This window comes from Musca vetustissima, unplaced genomic scaffold (genome assembly GCF_032173495.1).
Source record: "Musca vetustissima isolate MV318-11 ecotype Yass unplaced genomic scaffold, APGP_CSIRO_Mvet_v1 utg381186, whole genome shotgun sequence".
NCBI lineage: Eukaryota > Metazoa > Arthropoda > Insecta > Diptera > Muscidae > Musca > Musca vetustissima.
The window spans coordinates 1-8,863 of NW_026875928.1; the positions used below are offsets into that span (position 1 = coordinate 1).

At 36.0% G+C, this 8,863-nt stretch overlaps 1 pseudogene; it reads left to right on the forward strand.

Moving 5' to 3' along the window:
• The first annotated feature begins 2,819 nt into the window (after positions 1-2,819).
• Positions 2,820-3,364, forward strand: LOC133338450 (NADH-ubiquinone oxidoreductase chain 5-like; annotated as a pseudogene).
• The last annotated feature ends 5,499 nt before the right edge of the window (positions 3,365-8,863 follow it).

The window sequence follows — 8,863 nt, forward strand, 5'->3', positions numbered from 1 at the left end:
ACATATCTATATGCGCTGATACCACAAAACCAGGATCGGCTAGTTTTAAACCTTTAACTTCACTACTGTACGAGTTTGGAAGAGACCTAGTTAGAAGTAGACTAATAAGGTTTAGTAGTGTACATAGTGTAATACAACAAGATTGGTTTGCATTGGTGACTATTGTGTCACTTAAACCACTAATTTGGAAATCTTCATTTTTGCTCGTAATACCTAAGCGATTAACCACTTTATCGGTCACAAATGATCCTTTAGACGCCGAATCTAACAACGCCCGTAATGTGAACCTTTGTCCGGAGTGCATAATTTGTACCGAGGCCGTCGGTAACATAACGTCACCGTTACTAATTGTAGCTAGTGTCTGAACGTTTGTACCAGACACTGCCCTTGACGAGCATGGCAATTCATTGGGTGAGTCGTCAGTGGTGAAATGTGGTTCGGTTCGGGATCGAGTGTAATTGTTTTCATGCGCGAAGTGTTTGTTAGATGCAGTTTCGTATGATGCATTGCATTGCATACATCTATACATACTGACACATTCTTGGCTTGTGTGTCCGCTTGCAAGACAATTGTTGCATAAACGTTTTTCTTTTGCAACTTCGATTTGCTGACTAGCGAACATATTATTAAATCTGGGACAGTTTCGAAGTATATGATTTTTTGTACATAGAATACATCTATTTGAATTTGTGTTCGTATTATATTGAGGTCCGAAGCTGTATCGTGAAGATGTTGGAGCGTTCTGTGTTTTTATACGACTAATTCGTTCTAACACTTGTTGTCTGTTAATCAAGAATTTTTCCATTTGAGACCACTTTGGCAAGTCCGCATGTGACTCAAGTGACTGTTCCCATAACGTCAACGTTTCTATTGGAAGTTTTGTCGAACAAAGGTATATCAAAATTGGATCCCACTCGCCCACACTGATGTCGTGTGCTTTCAAAATTGCGAGACAATCATTGATTGTTAATTAGATCCTTTTTATGTCTGCGTTATTTTCGTTTTTTGCGGGCGCTATTTCGAATAAAATTCGCAATTGGTTGTCTACCAAAACTCGCTTGTTTTCGTAGCGTTTCTTTAGTGCGTCCCATGCTAATGAAAAGTTTAAATCTGACAATGAGAATCTGTCTACGATCCTGCCAGCTTCACCTTTAGTTTTATTTTTTAGGTGATATAATTTTTGTACTGGAGCCATATATGGGCATAAACATGTCCCTAAAGGTTGGCCATTCTTCATAGCTTCCGTCGAAGTCTTTTGTATCACATGGATGAACTTTAATACACACTTCTGACATGTCAAAAGTGGCAGTTGGGGGATACATGGCCGAACTATGAAAAAGTGAAGGATTTGTTTGGTCTTCTCGTCCTGAACTGGTGGACTTTGGAAGAGACCTCTTTTTCACAACTTCCATTAAGTTTGATTTTGTTAATTGGTATTGATCCCGTGCGGATTCAAACTCCAATTTCGCAACATTTTTAAAATCATCATCGAATGCCTTGTCATCGGCAAGATAGACGTTTTCATAGGCAGTACGTACATTATGCCAGTCTTCATCTAATGATTCTAATTTTGTTTCTATCAACCAATCTGAAAGATCGTTTTCGGACATATCTAATATTTTAGGACAGGCTCCCATTAAATTCTTCATGTCGAAGTGGAACCTTGCACAAATTATTTTTGCCATTTCTTTGATTTGTTTTATTATTTATTTAATTTAATTTTTATTATTTGTATATTTTTTATATATTTTTTTATGGAATTTTATTATTTATTGTAATATTATTTGGGTCTATTGTGCCTTCGGGTAACTTTCTGCTTTATTATAAAAATAGAGAGAAGTTCAAAATTTAAAAAAGTAGGCTTTAATAGAGTTTTGCTCATTAAATATTTATTTTTTAAATTTTGAGAGCAATCTTATTATTATTTTATTATATTTGTTATTATGTATTATTTGTATTATATTTATTACTGTTACTTTTATTTTATTGCTAATATTTTTATTTGTTTTTATTATAGAAATGGAATGCAATATAATGTAATGCAATTTCCACTAACGTGCGTTACGTTTAATTTCGTTTTTTACGCTTAGTAACGTTTGTTGGGTTTTGGTGGTTTACGTATGTTACGTGTTCACTAGTTGGACTATCGTGTTGATGTGAACAAGAATACTCGGTATCGGATACTCTTTAAACGTATGTCACTATTGCAACAAAACAAAACAATATGTCTGTCTGTGAATATTGTAAACAATAAAGTTGTAATAAAATAAAGAGTGATGAAATATATAAGTGTGTTAATGAGTGTTAATTTGTTAATTAAAAAATTGTTTGTAATTAAATTTTCGGAAAATAAATACTGATTTGCAAAACTAATAGTGTTTTTTTTTATTTTTGTTTCATTTATTTATGTCAGTGTTGGGCTTTTCCGTAGTTTATGCTGAAGTATAAGCTGACGGCTGACGAAGGGAAATGTCAACACTGATGTAGAATGAAAATAATTTTGTTGGAAAACATTTTTTGAAGATTTTTGAAAGAAAATGGTATTTAATGGCAAATCTAGGCCACTAATTTGTTTTAAAAGGCTCGAAGGATCATGTACAGATTCCCACAAGGACGTAGGATCTGTTGTGAAGTTTAAATTCAGACGAATTTAGAGCTTTTGGATTATGCGTTGCCGGCAAAAGCAACAACTACAACACATACAAATATACAAACACCACAAGTATACGTATAATACTCACTTTATGTTTAGCACAAATAAAACGATAAATTCACTTGAATAGTAATAGTGGTACCCACGTACTGCTTGATGGCCTTGCGGACGTCAACAAATACCTTTAACTTCTTCTTGTTTTAATGTTGCAAATTTAGCTTTATGTGGAATACCATTTTTAGCTGGATTTTATTCAAAGGATCTAATTTTAGAAATAGTATCTTTTCCTTACATTAATTTATTTTCTTTTTTTTTGTATTTTTTCTACGGGTTTTACTGTATGTTATTCTTTTCGATCAGTTTATTATACAATAACTGGAGATTCTAATTTTTCTTCTTTAAATATATTAAATGACGAAGGTTAAGTAATTATTAATTTTAAGAATTGTAGGAGGTAGTATATTAAGTTGATTAATTTTTCCTACTCCAGAAGTTATTATTTTACCTTTAAATTTAAAACTATTAACATTATTTGTTTGTATTGTAGGAGGATTAATGGATTATATAATTTCTAATGTCTCATTATTTTTTATAAATAAGGCTTTAATAAATTATAATAGTTCATATTTTTTAGGTTCAATATGATTTATGCATTATATTTCTACTTATGGAATCATCATTTCTACTTATGGAATCGCTGTACTTATTTGATACGGTGGGAATAGGAGCCCGTTCGACTTCCTCTTGTTCCCCGAATTTTCGTGATAATGCTTCTATGTCTTCTTCACCTTTCGAAGATACTTTGACTGTGGCCAATGCTACACTTTCGTATGCTATTGGTCCGTATATATACCAACCGTAAATTGAATTCTGTGCTATCATGTTACCTAGAATATTTTTCTTCATGCCATTTAGCATTATTGTTGGAAGGATATCGCATCCAATCAACATATCTATATGCGCTGATACCACAAAACCAGGATCGGCTAGTTTTAAACCTTTAACTTCACTACTGTACGAGTTTGGAAGAGACCTAGTTAGAAGTAGACTAATAAGGTTTAGTAGTGTACATAGTGTAATACAACAAGATTGGTTTGCATTGGTGACTATTGTGTCACTTAAACCACTAATTTTGTTGGTGTCATAATTTCGTTTGAAATAATATTCCTATTGTTGTTAGTGTTTTTATCCAAATTCCAACAGTCCAAAGTCCATTTAGCATTATTGTTGGAAGTATATCGCATCCAATCAACATATCTATATGCGCTGATACCACAAAACCAGTATCGGCTAGTTTCAAACCTTTAACTTCACTACTGTACGAGTTTGGAAGAGACCTAGTTAGAAGTAGACTAATAAGGTTTAGTAGTGTACATAGTGTAATACAACAAGATTGGTTTGCATTGGTGACTATTGTGTCACTTAAACCACTAATTTGGAAATCTTCATTTTTGGTCGTAATACCTAAGCGATTAACCACTTTATCGGTCACAAATGATCCTTTAGACGCCGAATCTAACAATGCCCGTTGTTTAATTAAGAATTATTTCCCATATTTTAAAACTAAGTTTAAATTTTCCTGTCGTTAGAATTTGTACATCAATAGCAAAAATACAACTTTGTGCTTTCGCACAAAGTGACTGATGTCAAATTCTAACTAATAAACAAACAGGCGCGCCACTTTGCAACAACAAGCGATCACTTGTTTTTGGATATTCGTCCACATCACATCTTTTTCTTTGGATTTTCGTCCACCACCGTTCATATTCGTGAACATTATTAAGGTAAAATATTGTTTATCAGAACAATATTTAATAAAGGATTTAATTTATTTATTATTTGAAAAAACTAAAATTCTTTTGTTTTATTTTCTTTTGGTTTCATTTCTTTTTATTGCCTCCGCAAACATTGGTCCTTCGAGCCGGATCGAATTGGAGTCCTCAACAACAACAAAGAAGAAGAAGAACTAATTGGTTTTTTTTTGCATTTTTTTCAAAGGCGTTCTGACTCCGTCAGCATCACATCAACGAGAAGATATCAACTATCCAATCATCATTCCTCATCAATTACGATTTTACACATAATATTGTTTAAGGTGAGTACCGTCAATATTAGTGAGCATACGCGAGTGTTTTTTCCTTTGTTTACAAAATATAAACAAGTGATATTTCAAAAACATACAGACGTCCGTCTTACAACACCGTCACGCGTTGTTGTTGTTATTCTCTTCAAGAATAACTTCACTGCATATTCTCATTTAGCGAGAATACGAAAAAAAATAAGCGAAACAAAAAGTGCAGTGAACCTCTCAGTGATAGTTGTTGGTGTCATAATTTCGTTTGAAATAATATTCCTATTGTTGTTAGTGTTTTTATCCAAATTCCAACAGTCCAAAGTTTAAAAAAGAATAGAGAAAAGAAGGAATAAAAACACTAACAAATTTCCTAGTCACCAACTGTTGAGTGGTTGTAACAACAACTATCACTGCTTGGCTGTTTATCGTTGAACGATTATTAACACAATAAATGCCATTACTCATTTGCAAACTCGTGAAGAGGGTGACCCAGATGACTTCACATCAGCAGAAGCGAAAAACCGGACTGTTTTTAGAGCCTATATTCGTAGCCTTGCCTTAATTAAAAGAAAGTTAGATGAATTACGTCCTCAATCAAAGACAGCTTCTGTTTCAAATGTGCCAAATATGGCAAGTTCTCCTCGCCAAGGAGTAAATGAAGTTCTGTCTATTTCTCAAATTTCTTTTCCAGCTGAAGCAGCAGCTGACGTTTCTGGTATCATTAATGACAATAGTTCGCATTCCATGAATTTACCGCCCTGTTATATCGATGTGTTTATATGGGTCAAAGTTCCCATTGACCCATAAAAGCTTCAATTTAGCATGGAATGCTCTTAGGGAAACATATGATAATGTGCGCATACTTGTCAATAACCAATTAAAGTTGTTATTTGACATTCCGGTGATTGACAATGAGACAAGTTCAGGTTTGAAAAATATTCAAAGAGCGATAAATGGTTGTATTTCCGCTATGGCGATCTACGAAGTTTCTACAAACGATTGGGATCCCATACTTGTATTTATTTGCATACAAAGGTTGCCTAAAATTACCGTCACGTTATGGGAACAAACAGTTAAAAATAAGTCGGCGTTGTCATCCTGGAAAGATTTAGATAGCTTTCTTTCAGAGAGAATTCAGACCCTTACGTGCCTCAAGGATATTCGCGGTATTGACTCCTCTACAAAGGTTGAAAAGAAGGTTCGGTCCCATTTTTCCAAATCGGTCCCTTCTAAACCAGCCCGTAATCCTACGGGCAAATTCTGTGTATTATGTCCTAACGTAGTCCATTCGCTTCGCTTGTGTCCTGAGTTTCTAAAATTAGCAGTGGAAGGTCAGTTCTCTGTACTTCGACGATTTAGCTGCTGCTTGAATTGTTTAACTGTAGGACATGAAGTAAAGAATTGTATAAGTAAGCATAGTTGTGGTAAGTGTAACAAGCGGCATCATACACTCCTTCATAGAGAAAGTCAAAATGTAAGCTCGTCCAGAGCAGTGACTCCGTCACAAAATTTGCCTAGAGTTGATATTGCCCCACAATCCACTTCGAATCTAAGTTACCAATCTACATCGTCCGGCTTAACATCTGGTGATTCGAGTAGACAGGTTTTTCATGTTTCTCAAAATAGGAGTGTGTTGTTAGGTACAGCAATTATTCACATTCTGCATAATGGTGTTGCATATCCTGCTCGAGCGCTTATAGACCCGGCTTCTGAAGCTTCATTCATTGCCGAAAAACTACAGCGGCAATTAGGTATACCAACTCATTCCACCCTTGCTACAATATCCGGTGTAAATCAGACCATTTCCACTACGTCTAGGAAAATATGTTCCATTGGGATCGCTTCTCCAGTTAATGAATCATTCATCTTACAATTTAATGCGTTAGTTGTTCCCAGTATTTCGGGAAATATACCATCGTTTTCGGTCAATTCCGACTTTGCATCACGGTTGCCAAATATTCGTTTGGCAGACTCACAGCTATTTGACTGCAGACCAGTAGATATGTTGATAGGTGCAGATCTCTATCCAAAAATCCTACTACCAGGCACTTATCTCAATATCATAGATACGCTAGTTGCACAGAAGATCGTTTTCGGGTGGATAATAACAGGCCCAGTTCCAAATTCAAATGTTAGAGTTTATACTAATACCATCTCCTATGTAGAAGAAGAAGATCTTAATAAGAATCTTGTCCGTTTTTGGGAAATAGAGGAACCCCCAAAGCGCGCAATATTGTCTCCTTCGGACAAATATTGCGAAGAAAATTATGAATCTACAACTGTCCGGGACTCTGATGGCAGATATGTAGTCACGTTGTCAATTAAACCAGAATATATCGGTCAAACTGTTTTGGGACATTCGCGATCAAATTGCCTACGACAATTTTTTCGCAATGAGGCTGCACTTCTACGAAAACCAAGTGTTAAGGAAATTTACGATAGGGTAGTGAAGGAATACTTAGACCTAGATCATATGAGACCAGTTTCGACTTCGTCAACAATCCCAATTTCTTGTTACTTGCCTCATCATCCTGTTATTTACCCCGATAAGCCTACAACCAAACTCAGGGTGGTTTTTAATGCATCTAATTGTACAGCGGTAAAAGTCTCAATGATATATTGTATGTAGGCCCATCTCTTCATCTAGACTTGGTTCTTCTTAGATGGAGGTTATTTCAATATGTATTTAATTGCGACATAACCCACATGCACACTCCGCTCCAAAGGATTCTTTTCAGGGATTCTCCCGATCAACCAGTCCAAGATTTTGAACTTCAAACTGTAACATTCGGCGTCAACTGTGCCCCATATTTAGCTATCCGGACTTTACTGCAATTAGCTAATGATACAGAAAGTCAATTTCCTCTCGCTGCTAATACATTACGAAGGTGCATGTATGTTGATGATGTGTTAGCAGGTTATCATGATTTGGAAACTGCAAAAAAATCACGTGACGAACTAATTCACGCACTGTCGTCCGCTAAATTCCAGCTTAGAAAATGGACTTCAAATGAGCGTACAATATTAGAAAGTTTGCCTTCCGAACATTTGTACGACACAAAGCTTCTTACCTTCGTAGAAGCCAGTAGCTCCAAGCCTTTAGGTATACGATGGAATGCTCAAATTGACTTATTCTATTTTCATGTAGACCCCCTTGTTCAAAAATCCTGTTATACGAAACTAGAAGTTTTATCATGCATCGCTAAACTGTTCGATCCAGTGGGATGGTTAGGCCCAGTGATAGTAGTGGCTAAAATCATAATGCAACGCATTTGGCAGGACAAAATAGAATGGGACGATCCTCTATTATCGACGACTGCAAGCGAATGGAAACAATTTGTAGATGCCTATAAGGATGTTAATGTCATAAAAATTCCACGTTGGGTTAAATTCTCCCCAAATTGTCATGCTGAACTTCACGTTTTTTCCGATGCCTCCGTCAAGGCATACGCGGGGGTGACATATATTCGAGTTGTCACACCTAGTGGGGAAGTTTTCACGAATTCGCTGGCTTGTAAGACCAAAGTTGCTCCACTTAAGTCGATTTCCCTACCGAGGTTAGAACTGTGTGGCGCTGTACTAGCTTCCGAATTAGTTAAGTCTGTTGTTTCAGAAATTGGCATCGATTTTCAAAGAATATGCTGTTGGACCGATTCTACGATCGTCCTTTCATGGCTTAAAAAGTCTCCTTCAACTTGGACAACCTTTGTAGCTAATCGAGTGAACAGAATCCAGGAAAATGTAGGACAGAATAGGTGGTTCCACGTACGGTCGGAAGATAATCCAGCGGACTTAGGTAGTCGCGGGCTTTCGCCTGCACAGCTGGCAACATCAGAAATGTGGTGGCGTCGTCCCAGCTGGCTTTGCTCAGATAGTTCACAGTGGAATCTTAAGGATTTGTCATTTCTCGATACTGATGTGGAAAGACGAGGTGTAAAAAGCCATTTTTCATTTTTTGTCAACTATACTGACATTTTGGAAAATTTTTCGTCCTTGAATACTGCATTACGTGTGGTTGGATACATGTTCCGATTTTTCTATAAAACTCATCCTCTGCATAAAGGAAAACATAATTTTGAAGAGAGGAATATTTCGAGTTCGGAGATAAGTATGGTAAAAGTCCGTTTAGCAATGTT